Here is a 13,524-nt window from a genome sequence, read left to right as displayed (position 1 = left end):
CTGGCTCCTGCGGACCACTCCACCCCCACCAAGCTGGGGTATCGCCCTGTCCCTGTCTGATGTGTCCTGACAGCACGAGGTCCAATTAGCAGAGGCCATTTCCAGGGACCCAGCATGAGATGGGGCCCCAATCTCCAGAGCTGTCCCGCACCTCCTCTCCCTCAGCCCCTCCAAATCTTAAATCACTGATGTGACATCTCTAGGTGAAAGGCTCCCTCCCCCAGCATTTTACAGCCTGTTTGGAAAACATCCAGAATGTTCTTTTAAAAAAGGAAGGGAAAAAAAAAAACACCCTACTGAAATAAAAAGCTGGGTTTCATCTTAAAATCTGGGCACTGCTGGAATTCGAATACTGCCGTCACACCAATCAAAAACACTCTCCATCCCTCCCTTTAAACACCAAAAATTTAATCTCCCCTAAAGACAGGAGAATGGCAAACATGATTAGACCCAATGAATATATGGAGAAACTGAGAACAAAAGAAGGAAAATCAATAGATTGCCCTGCTCTGACCAGCACTGCAAATGAAGTAATAATTTGAGGGAGATTTGGAGAAAAAGAAAACGAAAAGTGTCAGACAGCAGCCATGAGGCTGTGGTCAAAAAGGGGCCACGTGCTAACCTGACAGGCTCCGGGAAGGCCTGCGAGGCGGCCATGCAAACTCAGAGACCTAAAGCAACCACAAAGGATGGTCTAAAACGAAAACTTCTTAAATTAAAAAGCAGTCTAGGTCCTAGGCCTGTATCTTCCCTGAGAAAGATCAACTTTGATCTTAACTTGAGCCTATTGTCTTTTTGCATCTAAGATAACAAACCTTTGGAATGTCAGGGTAACTTGTAACTTCCCTTTTTTTCAGACCCCTCAAGGTACAACCAATGCTTCCTCCGGGCACAACCGATGTGTCGGGCTGGGGCAGGGACCACCGATTCCCTCATTGTTATTGTTAGCACGTTAATTGCTGACTGTTGACCATCCTGTACCCACCTCTGTTAAAAGAAGCATGTGTCTATCATTTTACTTTTTACTCAATCGGGAGGTTCCCCCCGCTATGTTTTCTCCCACCCCCCTAATCTATCATCAATGGGTTTCATGCTACCCACTTACATCTCCTCCTTTGCTGGTAATTTATAAAAATAGGTGAAAAACCACTGTTCTCCAGAGCATTCCCTCAATATGTTGAGATTCTGCTTCCTGGCAATTGTCCACAGTTTGACTCACAGAAACTCACAAAAACTCTTTACAGGTCTGAATGTTTCTTGCGTTAGCAAGGCCACTGGACAAAGCAGATCGTCCCACAGGAACTGGCTGGGCAAAGCCCGCCACTAGGCTGACAAGACATTGCTGGGGATGGCGGGAGGCGGGGAGACAGCTGGGTCCCTTGCCTTCTACTCGTTATCTGGCATGAGGCTCATCAGTAGTAACTCCTCTTCTTTCTCACAAAAACAAGACTGAAAGAAAGCAAACGGAGGAAACACCCGCACTAGCTGCCAGTCGATTAGGGACCCTGGTCATTGCTAAGCAGGCAAAGCCCCTGCAGCTCCACACTCAGTTTACCGCCATCGTCACTCTCTCCCCCATCTCGCTTCCGTGTTCAGGGAGCTGGAAAGGAAAGGAACAAGCCCACACCCAGCTGGGCCATTGGAAGCATCCAACGATGGGGTGAGGGAATCCCAGGGGAAGGGAGAGCCTGAGAGATCACCATCCTCACTTCCTGCTCGGCACCTGGAGGAGCTGGACGGAGGACACCAGCAAATTCAATAAGAAGTATTTGGGCCTGCCGAGGAGGCCAGATGCAAGATGCTAAGTAAGAGGGCCAGCTCCAGGTTACTTTTGCGCCGGCAGGAGTACATTTCTGGTTGTCCGGCTGGCTTTCTGGGCAGCCCCTCGGTCTACCCCGCCACCTCTGGATGGGGTTTCACTACACTGCTTCTGGCTTCTGTGAATGACAGCCATTCATCCATTTAGCCAGTAAATAAGTAAGGAATGCCTATTCCATGCATCCTGCACCATAGGAGAGGCAGCAAAGCATTTTGGTGAAGGGCTGGGAACTGCCATGAGGATGCCAGGTTTGAGACCCGGCTCCTCCTTTGCTGGCTGCCTGACCTGTAGACATCTCTGAGCTTCCCTTTCCTCAGCTGTAAAATGGAGATATAATAAGACTCTCCTCAAATGACCACTGAGAACAGATGGGATAACCTCACTGTGAGTGGTCAGTAAATATCACAGTTGTTTCTATGACGTGGGGTCCCACTTTCCACTCGCTGCTACCACTCGTGGCAGAAAAAGACAGCTCGTGCGTTAACTCACAGTTGTCTGTTCCACTGGCCTCGCTGCCCACACAGATGAGCAGCAGCAGAATGTATTAAAAAATAAAATAGCTCAATGCCATTGGTTCAGATTGCCACCCCCACCACCACCACCAGTCAGCTATCTAGCCACTAGGGTCAGTGGTCAAAAGCACAACCATTGACTGTGTGGATGGTTCAGTGCAAAGCCATCCCCACCGGCAGGTACCTAACGCATAGCACAGATCTCTGAGCTGGGGGTGGGGGACAGCCAACCATCCATCACCTTTGTTTAAAGGGCACTGGGATGGAAAGGAGGAGCCCTAGTAGATTGGAACTTTGGTACATTCCACAGGACATGTGGAAGATGGTGTATTGGTTTTCTATTGCTGCCATAACAAATTACCACAAACTGAGTGTCTTAAAACAACATAAATTTATTATCTTACTGTTGTGGAGGGCAGAAGTCTGAAATTAGTTGGATAGGACTAAAATCAAGGTTTCAACAGGGCTGCCTTACTTCTGGAGGCTGTAGGAGAGAATCTGTTTCCATGCCTTTTCCAGCTTCTAGAAACTGCCCGCATTCCTCGGTTAGTGGCTCCCTCCTCCATTGCATCACTTCGACTTCTGCTTCCATTGCCACGTGGCCATCTCTGACTCTGACCCTCTTGCCTCCCTCTGATAAGGACCCCTGTGTTTATGTCGGGTCCACCCACATACTCCAGGAAAATCTCCCCCATCGCAAAGTCCTTAATTTAATCACATGTGCCAAGTCCCTTTTCCCATGCAAGGTAATATATTCACCGGTGCCAGGAATTAAAACGTGGACATCTCTGAAGGGGGAACCCAGAGGTGAGGTCTGCTGCAAAGTGCACCTGAGAACTGTTGAGCGGTAACTACTGAGCTGCCCACTAGTCCTGTTAGCCTGTGGTTTTGCTTCTATCTGGTCCAGTCATTAAATAAACCAGTTTGACGGGAACTACTTGACTGACCGCAAATACCAGAGGGCCCCAACAGGCCCCAGGAATCAGAGGGTCCGCTCAGTTCAAAGCAGAACAACCGTTTCATGCTGAAGCCTGGGAGGCCTCAAAAGAAACACCCAAAGATCTAGGTTTATGATCAGAAGTTCCTAACCTGGACATGGTCCAGAAATAGAGATTTCCATTTTCTTTTCTGCAGAAAGAAGACAAGTGTGAGACTCTAGCACTCTACCACAAACTCCTACTCCATCCCCCTACAGGTCTTTCTTGTATAAACATGTGTGTGTTATTTTAAATTGTGCCATAATCAATTTGGACTATAGGCTATAGCCAACAGTTCTCATCATGACTCTTTCTGCCTTCCCATCGTGAAGATAGGCAAACCGAGGCAGGACCAAAGGAACAAGGATTTTATCTTACTGTGACAACGTCGTGAGTCATTCGAGTCATCACTTTTTGTTTTACATTCCATCGCATCGGATTCCATCCTCATCTGAGATTTTTTTAAAAAGTTCTAGAATTTGAATCTCAGATCTTCTGCTAATTAGCTGTATGACTTGAGGCAAACGACATCCCTTTACTCACAAAACTGTTGCATGGGTTAAATTACACATAAAATCCTTGGCATGTTGGGTAGATGGAGCATTTCCTATGTCTCGGACACGATGCTAAGCATTGTATGCATAATAATTCCTTTAATCCTTACACCTCTATGAGGGAGGTTTTGTTTCTTATTTCCATTTTCCTAGAAAGTAGGCCTCTTCAAGGCAGGGGTATTTCTTTTGAATCTTCACCCTCTAACTCAAATACCCTGTGAGTAGTAAATGCTGTCTACAAGTAGTGCTGCCGATAAAAAGAATGGCGAGGTCAGTTGAATCTGGAATCACTGCTGAAGGTTTTATGAGGGTGGAATCTGAAAGGCAGGTAGAATTAAAGAAAAGGAAAGAGGAAGGAGGGCAGGTCTTCCCAGCGGGATAGAGGGAGGTGTAGAGGAGTGACAAGAGGCACGAGGCATGTAGGAGACAGGACTAAGCAGATCACAGGGGTAGGAAGCTGTCGGGCTGCCTTTGTGAAGCCGAACCGTATGCTGGGATACACTCATTGACTTGCTTTGGCCGATAGGTAACAGCAGAAGTTAGGTTGTTCCAGTTCCAAGTCCAGGCCTCAAGAGACCTAGCAAGCTTCTCCTCTGCCCTCCTGGGTTCCCGCTGCCTGGCATGTGAACAAGCTTGGACCAGCCTGCTGGAGGATGAGCAGAGACTATAAAGCAGAGACACGTCATCCTGGCTGAGGCTATTTTAGACCAGCCAGCCCACAACCTACACAGCACCGCACCACAGACACATAGTGAGCCCAGCCAAGATCAGAAGAGCCACCCAGCTGAGCCCAGATCAAATCACTAACCCATAGGATAGTAAACAAAATGAATGGTTGCTGTTTGAAGCCACCAGTTTTGGGGTGTTTTGGTAAGCAGAAAACCTAATAGAAACCAGTGTCTCTTTTACCTTTAGACCCTCAATAGCCAATACAAGGCCTGGCATATAATAGTTACACAGTAACTGTGTCATGAAGAAAGTTCTGAACAGATGAACCAACAGAACTGTGAATTAATGAATGGCATGCTGGAAGGCTGAAATTATGTCAGCTCTTATAATTTTAATGAGTTAGTTTGGATTAAGGACTATTTTCAGCTTGGGTTACAGATACCTAATAAAAAGACCCATTGCCCTAGCCAGTTTGGCTCAGTGTATAGAGCGTTGCCCTGCGGACTAAAGGGTCCCAGGTTTGATTCCAGTCAAGGGCACATGCCCAGGTTGCAGGCTCAATCCCCCGTGGAGAGCAGGCAGCAGGCAGCCAATCAATGATTCTCTCTCATCATTGATGTTTCTATCTCTCTCTCCCTCTCCCTTTCTCTCTGAAATTAATAAAAATACTTTTTAAGAACACATTATCTTTATTCTCTCGATCAACGTCATTTTTTCCAAGTTTAGTCAAGTAAAAAAGGAAAGTTTCACATGCACATAGAATGTAAGGTAAGGCGATTAAAAAACTAGACTAACTATTTAGGAATCCGGGTTCTAGATTCAACTCTCCCAGTAATTGCAAGACCTTGCTGATTGTCTTAATTACTATTTCTACATCTGTAAAATAGATATTAAAAGAAAATGGTCCTTCCTTGTCAATTTCACTGGGTTGTGGTGGCAAATAAGATAGGGTGTGAAGTGTCTTGGGTGCTTTCCACCATCAACAATTCTGCTTCCTCTATAAACAGAGTTTTACTTATCGACAGTTTTCATAACTATATCCCTTTATGAGCTCCATTTACTTTTTTTAATGTTTTTATTGATTTAAGAAAGAGGAAGGGAGAGAAAGAGGGAGAGAGAAACATTGAAAAGAGAGAAACTTCATTGATCAGCTGCCTCCTGCTCCCTACTGGAGATTGACTCCACAACCTAAGCATGTGCCCTGACCAGGAATCGAACAGTGACCTCCTGGTTCATAGGTTGACTCTCATTCACTGAACCACACCAGCCAGGCTCCATATACTTTTTTTTTTTTTAATCTTCCTTTTAGTATTCTACTCTTTGGTAGCCATATTTTCAAAGATAACAACAAAACAAACAAGGAAACAGTTAAAATCATCCTTGAGGGCAAGAAGGAAACTGTTGCTCAATCCGAAGAGAGCTGGTATTCCTGGCAGTGAGGATTACATGTGACTAAGGTCAGACAAGACACCTGCCTGATTCACCCTCTGGAATCAGAGTTCCGATGGAGAACTCTAGGTCCCCACGAGACCGCACTGGGGGCGCCAGCTGTTGAAGATACAGCTAGCTCCCTCTTCCCTTCCAGCAGCTTCTGCCCAGGGTGGAAAGTCAGAGACTCCAAATTCCAAGTATGGGTCTTCCGAGGCCTCAGTTCCTGGCTTGGACACAGGAGAGTGGAGTTCGGAGACCAAGTCTGGCACTGCTGAAAGAACACCCTTCGTCTTGGTAACGCCTCCTGAAACAGCAGACTCTGGTTGGAAGTTCACAGAGTGATCCAAGCACTTCAGGACCCTCTTGGGTGACTGCCTTCTCCCAAAGCTCCAAAACTTTCGAAAGTCACAGCTTAGAGTAACCCTCAGGTTTCCAAAGACCTAAGGGTCTTGGAAGTGGATAGGAGGCCGTTCAAGACAGTGTGGAGCATGCGGGAGGCAGCCAATCGATGACTCCCATCATTGATGTTCTTATCTCTCTCTCCTTCTCCATTCCTCTTTGAAATCAATAAATATATATTTTAAAAAGAGACAGCCTATGCCCACTGAGCGCTGTGCTCTCCTCCTCCTGTGTCTGATGGGGCTGGACAGAGGTCAGAGGTGGTCACTATGCAAACTGGGGGGCAGGGCTGAAAGGGTGGGCAGCTCTGGTCCTGCTTCATGGCCTGGGTCTTGCTTCACACCATTATAAGAGCCCAACTTGGCTCACTGGATAGAGTGTTGGCCCTTGGACTGAAGGATTCTGGGTTTGATCCAGTCAAGGGCACGTATCCCTGGCCCTGATCAGGGCGTGTGTGGGAGGCAACCAATCGATGTGTCTCTCTCACATCAATGTTTCTCTCTCTGTGTGTCTCTCCCTCTTCCTTCCACTCTCTCTAAAAATCAATGGAAAAATATCCTTGGGTGAGAATTAACAAAAAAATAAAAATAAATTTTAAATAAGAGCCCAAGCTTCCATGAACCCATCCTCCCTGTGGTGGGCATGGGCTGTCTGCCTGCCTAACTGTCATTCCTCCTCTTTCCAGTAACAGCACCTCTGTTTTCCTCCAGGGAACCACCTTCCTCCCACCATCCGCTAAATAAAATCAACCCCACTCCACCTCTCAACTTCAGACAGGCTTGTGACCCAGCCCCGGCCAGTGAGAAAACCACCTTCCCAGCCTCGGTAACTGCTTTAAGCGTGAACATGGAGTCTCAGGCAAGACCGTTAGGGCCGATCCTGGGACTTCTGTGGGGAAAAGGTGCTTCCTTTCTCTAGATATGAAAAGGCTAAAAAAAGTGTGTGCCTGCAGCTGCTGGGAGACACGCATGAAGCAGGCCTTTCAGCAGAGGAGGCCAATGTAAAGGAAAGCAGAACTGAGAGAAGGGGCGGTGGAGGGAGCCCAGATGACCTGCTTGAGCCCCTAGACCCAGTCCTGAGGGAAGCAGATACACTCCTGAACGTTTAGTAACTTGAGCCCGTACATTCCTCCTTGTGCTTCATCAGTTTGAGTTGAGTTTCTTGCCATTTGCAACCATAAAAAGCGACTGATGCACATTCCAGAGTTTACACAACAGATTCTACACAAGGCTGAGGGACCAGCCCCCTCCCCCTGCCCAAATGCCTCTAGGCTGCTCAAACCCAAGCTCGTGAGAAAAAGATGTGGCCACAGGTGCCACATATCAGACCTGAGAGGAAGGCAGGGAATGTGGTGGACAGCAGCTCATTGAACTATACTCTTTCGCTCACCACAGTCCCCACCACTCCCTGCTGTCAAGCCCATTTTTTTTTTTCATTTACTTTACCTGCTTGGTCCCTTTAAGTAAATAAGTTTACCTTCCCTTATTGGATGGATCGATCAATCAATGGATCGATAATGGATGAATTAATGGATGGGCAGATAGGCAGATAGTTATATATATATTTACAAATTGAGCCTACATACAATTAGACGTGACACAGATGAACAGTGAAATCCTCAGGTCGCCGCAGTCAGGGGACCATTTGATAAAATGGGAAAGGAAATAACCACAGACTTATTTCCACTTACAATGCGAGGGGATGACTCTCTGGGTAGCACTCACCCCACAGTTCTCCTCCTCTCACCTGAGGGTGGTTACAGATTCATCAGTACTGCAGCACCAAGAGAAACCATTCCTGGCACGCACAGGCAGCTACCTCAGATGAAAAACTGCCCTAGGCAGTAGCCTCTCCTCGGTCCCCAGCATCTACTTGGGTCTGGGCAGCAGCCACAGAAACAAAAGGGGCTTCAGAGGATGCAGGTGCTGTGTACTGGCGTGTGAACTTGGAATGTTCGCAGCCAAACGTCTACAAATGTATCCATGAAGCTCTGGCCTTGAAACAAGGACATGGAGAGTCCAAGGTAACCATGGAGTGACACGAAATGGCTCAAAGAACTGAGAAGAAAAAAACAAAACACAGAAAAATAGCAGCAGTAGAGACCAGGCTCAGAGCCAAGACGAGGCCTGTCCCTCAGCCACCTGGCTGAAGGCATCGCCATGACCGGGAGGTCATGGTGAGTCACACTGAACCACGCTGTGACCCATCCATCCTGGTTACCCAGGCTCATGGTGCAGGCAATTGCGAAACTATACACCGTTCACTCCATTGTGAATCGTAGTTCCCCCTCTTGTTGTCTTTGTGAAGTCAAAGCTCAGAGCAAAAGAATCCTTCTTCCAGGGATTGCCAAGGAGTGAGCCCATCGCCAGGCGGGTTGAGCTGTCTCTGCTCGGCATGCAGGTGCCCAGTGCGGTCAGACCAGGAAAGCAGCACCCACGCTGAATACACTGGACAAGGCCAGGTCATGCTAAGCACGCCACCCTGACTGTGAGGCACAAAACACATGTGAGGGCTCTAGACCTCATCTCTCCTTAGAGCCAGGGCATGAAGGCAAAGAACAGTGGGAGAAAACAGAATTGCACATAAATACTCCAAGGATGGAAGAGAAGGAAGGGCAGCTGCTGAGGGGTAAGAAGTACCAGCTTCCTCAGGATTAATCCTTCTTGGCGGATACCATCCCTGCCAGGCATCACCTTTGGGTGACTGGGTCCCATAGCCGAGGAAACACAAGCAAGGGATGAACCATGGAAAATCAATTCCTGCTGAGGAGCGAAGAGAGTGGCACCAACAAAGGGCAGCCTGTAGGGACCAGCAAGCAAACGCTCCCTCGCCTGTTGCTAACAGGAGCAGTGAGTGTACAGGATTGTCACTGGCCCCCACAGATGGCATGCAAGGTCCCTGCCTTCAACACGCTTACATTTGAGAGAGGCAACAGACGGGTGAGTGGAGAGTCACAGTAGACCAGGTGTCCTCAAATTACGGCCCACGGGCCACATGCGGGTGTTTTTGCTGTTTTGTTTTTTTTACTTCAAAATAAGATATGTGCAGTGTGCATAGGAATTTGTTCATAGTTGTTGTTTTTTAAACTATAGTCCTGCCCTCCAATGGTCTGAGGGACAGTGAACTGGCCCCCTGTTTAAAAAGTTTGAGGACCCCTGCAGTAGACTGTACCCAGCCTGGGAGTCGGGAGACCTGGGTTCAGGTCTGGCTGGGCTGCCTCGGGCTTGGAGCCGATCACTAAGTTGTCTGGGCTTCAGTTTCCTCCTCTGTTAAATGAGACCCTCACACCTCATCAGTTCTGTGAGTTCCTGGTTCTCAGATCAGCTGATCTCCAAGGGTCTGTGCCGTGTTCACACGCTGTGTTTTTGAGAGTCGTGTCGGTATTAATGTTCAGAATTAGCTCCTGGGAGTGGGAGCTAAGATGTTAAGCCCTGAACCTCTCGCCCTGAACAGACCCAGGCCCGGGACACACTCTGGATGGTCCCCGAACACATAGCTTTCAGCCCTGGGTGTTTGTTTTAACTAACCAGGAGGAAAGAATTTGGACTCTTTTTAAAGTATATACAAAGGGAATACATTTGTTTATTTTACAGAATGTATTTTCAGATACAACTGGGTGAGAATCAAGGCTAAAGTCATTCTTTTCTCTTGGCTCGTGTGAGGGTTACTCTTCCATGGTGACTTCTCCAAAGACCATGAATGGCAGAGATCTTTTGATCTCACATCTCATAACCTGTCTCAGTTTGATACCCTGGTCATGGACAACTGTCACATCATCCCTCAGGACTACGGCACTACAATCCTTCACCTGCCACCATCACCCCAGCGGGGTACAGGGTCCCACCCCACTGCCCACCTCTCCACCTGTGCCCAACCTTATTCTGTAAAGTCCATCAAATAAAACCAGGACTCCCAGATGAATCTGTGTTAGATGGAAAACAAAATTTATTATGGCATTTGCCTTCCTAGGCAGCACAACTCAGGCAGGTTCCTTCCAAGGATAGAAAAGTCCTCCTCTCCTCTGAGCTTGTCTCATAGAAACCAGTGGCCCTTGTGTCCCCTGGTTTCAATGAAACCTGCCTTTTCCTCTTTCAGGGTGAGGTAGGAAGGCATGGTTTCCGAGGCTCATGGTAACAGGTCCGATTCAGATGCCAGTGGTGCTTGGTCAAAAAACTGCTTATGGCTGAGTCAGAAACACTTCTGTAAATGACTCCCAGGGCCAATGCAGAAGGATCTGGTGAGAGGGGGAGGCAGGAGAGGGGGGAAATGTGAGACAGGTATTACCATAAAAATCTCCAAGGGACAGCTCAATCTAAAAGAGCTCACTACAGGGGGGAAAAACAACAACAAAAAACATATTGGCTGGCAATGGCTGGTACATATGCCATGAAGATCGAGTTCTGTTTTCAAGCTACAATAGACAAGCTCAGCTTGTCACCCAGCCCTGGATTTCACCGAAGTCAAGTGGACCTAACCATACCTGTGGATCCTTTAGCGGCCTCCTGGGCAGCACGAGTGGAAGCTCCATGAGGGCAAGCTTGGTGCCCTTTTTTTCTCATCGCTATATACTCGTATCCAGGAGCCAGTTTCATAGTGAGCACTCAGTGAGCTTATGGTGAATGAATGCCTACATTATTCAATATGCCCCAGACCATAACATGAGCTCTGTGCTGAAAGGGGGGTCTGAACAATTCAAATGAGATCTGACCAGTGAAAGAGATTGGCCAGGATGACCTCTGAGGTCACCTGCAATGCCCTGCGCCCTTGAGGCGGTCATACTCAGGCAAATCACCTCATTTCAGAGCATTTTAAATATTTCCGTCAACATCCCACTTCAGCTTCTATGGTTGAAGTCCTCAGACTGTGCCCAGCAAGTTGGTGATACCCTCAGGAGAGAACTGGGTGAGGACAATGAGAGACAACTGGGGAGATAGGGCATAGGTGGCAGGGACCCAAAGAATGGAGCTAGAAAAGGAATTGAAGATGCAGCATGGCCATCCACACTCACAGAAACACAAAGATCCTCCTTCCAGAGCCACACTGCACCCCCACCAGGGCCGTCCCACCAACTCCATGACTGCGCTTCTTTGTGGAACAGAACAATAAGTACATTATTCCAACCTATAATCATCCTAGGAGAAGTGATAGTGAAGTCAAGGCATTACGTGAGCATTGGAATACTGGATACCATCCCACAAGAAGAGCAAAACAACAACAATCCACAAAATCCCTAATTTAAATAGACTGAAAGCTGCCCCAAACCAGTACCCTTCACACGTATATGAGGTTGGGATTTTTTTTTTTTTCTTTTCTCATGATTATTTAAGCACAAGGCCTTCTTTCATTGGCGTTTATAGCATTTGGGGGGGGAAGGGGATGGGAGATTATGTTTTCTTTTCAATAAGGAGGCAGAAAGTAGAGGAAGGAGTAGAGGGCATGAGGAAGTGCCATGGCTAGAGTACGACACATGGGAGGCCCTCAAAGGGAGTTGAATCTGACTCTACTCAGTGAATCCATGCTATTAATAAAGAGATTCCTGAAAACGCCTCTCATGAAAGTAGTTTCCAGAGACTTTGGTATAAAATACATAGAACCCTAGGTGATGCCATGGAAAACACAATGACAAAAAAAAAATGCTTGAATTCTCATCTCTCTGCCATAACTAGCTGTTGCCTTGGTTTATTCAATCAATGTATGTTCCACACCTGCCATAACTGGGGGAGACACTGAAGAAGTCATTCTTCCTCTCTGAGCCTTGCTTTCCTCCCAGCCCTGGAGGCACATGGGCTTCTAAACTCAAGGTGCAGCCCCTCCACAGGCCCGTCCCTGAGAAAGGAGAACCTGCTGCTTCTAAAACCGAGGTGGAGCCTGCACTGACCGGGCAGAGGAACCTGCAGCACAGGCACACGGGCCATCTCTGCGTGTGCGGTGACAGCAAGGCTGTGGGAATAGGATCGTTTTTGCAAACACATCTCCAGTTTCTAAGGAGAAGATCGCTCTTCACTCTACAGAGGACCCTCGTCTTGAGCCACAGCGCATGCGTTCCCACCTCTCCTGGACTCCAGTCAGGGCTTCTTTCCTCTCAGACACCTTCGGCCGCTCCACTCCTCAGCCTCCTTTCCTTCACCTTCCCACACACGATCCTAGGAGCAGCCCGGGAATTCTTGTACACTGTCCAAGTCCCCTCCTAGTGAGAAAGGGGATGACTGAGACTAAGCAAACATCATCCGCAGGAGAGTCCCTGAGAGGAGCGAAGGCTTATGGGAAGAGTTCTCACACTCTATGCCATCCCAAGAACCCTGCAGGAAGAAAGCTAAGCTTACAGTAAAGCTACGGTTGCAACTGCATTTCCTCTTAACTTCCTCTCAAAGCACTTCTCATCCTGCCATTCAGTGCAGTGGGTACGTTGCCATGTCTGCGTGGCCTGGGTTACAACCCTTTCGTTTTCCTAAAGAAATCTTTTTTGGTGACAAAGCACCTAGTCAATACTGCAACCTCATTTCTCACATTCACACAAAACCTCCTCGAATCCTACCTAATAATAGACAAATATGCAAATTGACCATACCTTCACTATGCCCATGATTGGCCAGGAGGCGCGGGGGGGGCGGGACTCGGGGTGGCCGGGGTAGCTGATTGGGCCTGCGGGACGCTGAGCTGCGTCGCCAGCAGCGGCACAAGCTCAGCGTCTGTGCCATGGCTGTGCTGCGGCACAGAAGGGGCCTCTGGAGCAGCGAGCTGACATCCCGCCACGCGGACCATCAAAAGCGGGGGAGCTGAGTGCCTGTCCGCTCAGGCAGCAGGCACTCAGCTCCCCCACAATCGAAAGCAAAAGCGTGGGAGCTGGGTGCCTGTCCGCTCAGGCAGCAGGCCTTTCAGAAGCCTCCGCCACGCCAGAGGCTTCTGAAAGGCCTGGTGCACCAGCGATCGAAAGGAAAGCGTGGGAGCTGGGTGCCTGTCCGCTCAGGCTGCAGGCCTTTCAGAAGCCTCCACCACGCCAGAGGCTTCTGAAAGGCCTGGTGCACCAGCGATCGAAAGGAAAGCGTGGGAGCTGGGTGCCTGTCCACTCAGGCACCAGGCCTTTAAGAAGCCTCCAGCGCCTGGTGCACCAGCGGACAGGCACCCAGCTCCCCGTGATCGAAAGGGAAAGCGTGTAGGGGACC

At 48.4% G+C, this 13,524-nt stretch overlaps 1 protein-coding gene across 1 annotated transcript in view; it reads right to left on the bottom strand.

The window, feature by feature from the left end:
- Window positions 1-13,524, bottom strand: part of DPF3 (double PHD fingers 3) — a 208,161-nt gene that overhangs the window by 117,021 nt on the left and 77,616 nt on the right. The window lies entirely within an intron of this gene.

This window comes from Eptesicus fuscus, chromosome 5 (assembly GCF_027574615.1).
Source record: "Eptesicus fuscus isolate TK198812 chromosome 5, DD_ASM_mEF_20220401, whole genome shotgun sequence".
NCBI lineage: Eukaryota > Metazoa > Chordata > Mammalia > Chiroptera > Vespertilionidae > Eptesicus > Eptesicus fuscus.
Note: the sequence above shows the minus strand (reverse complement) of the source record. Positions and strands in the feature narration are given on the sequence as shown.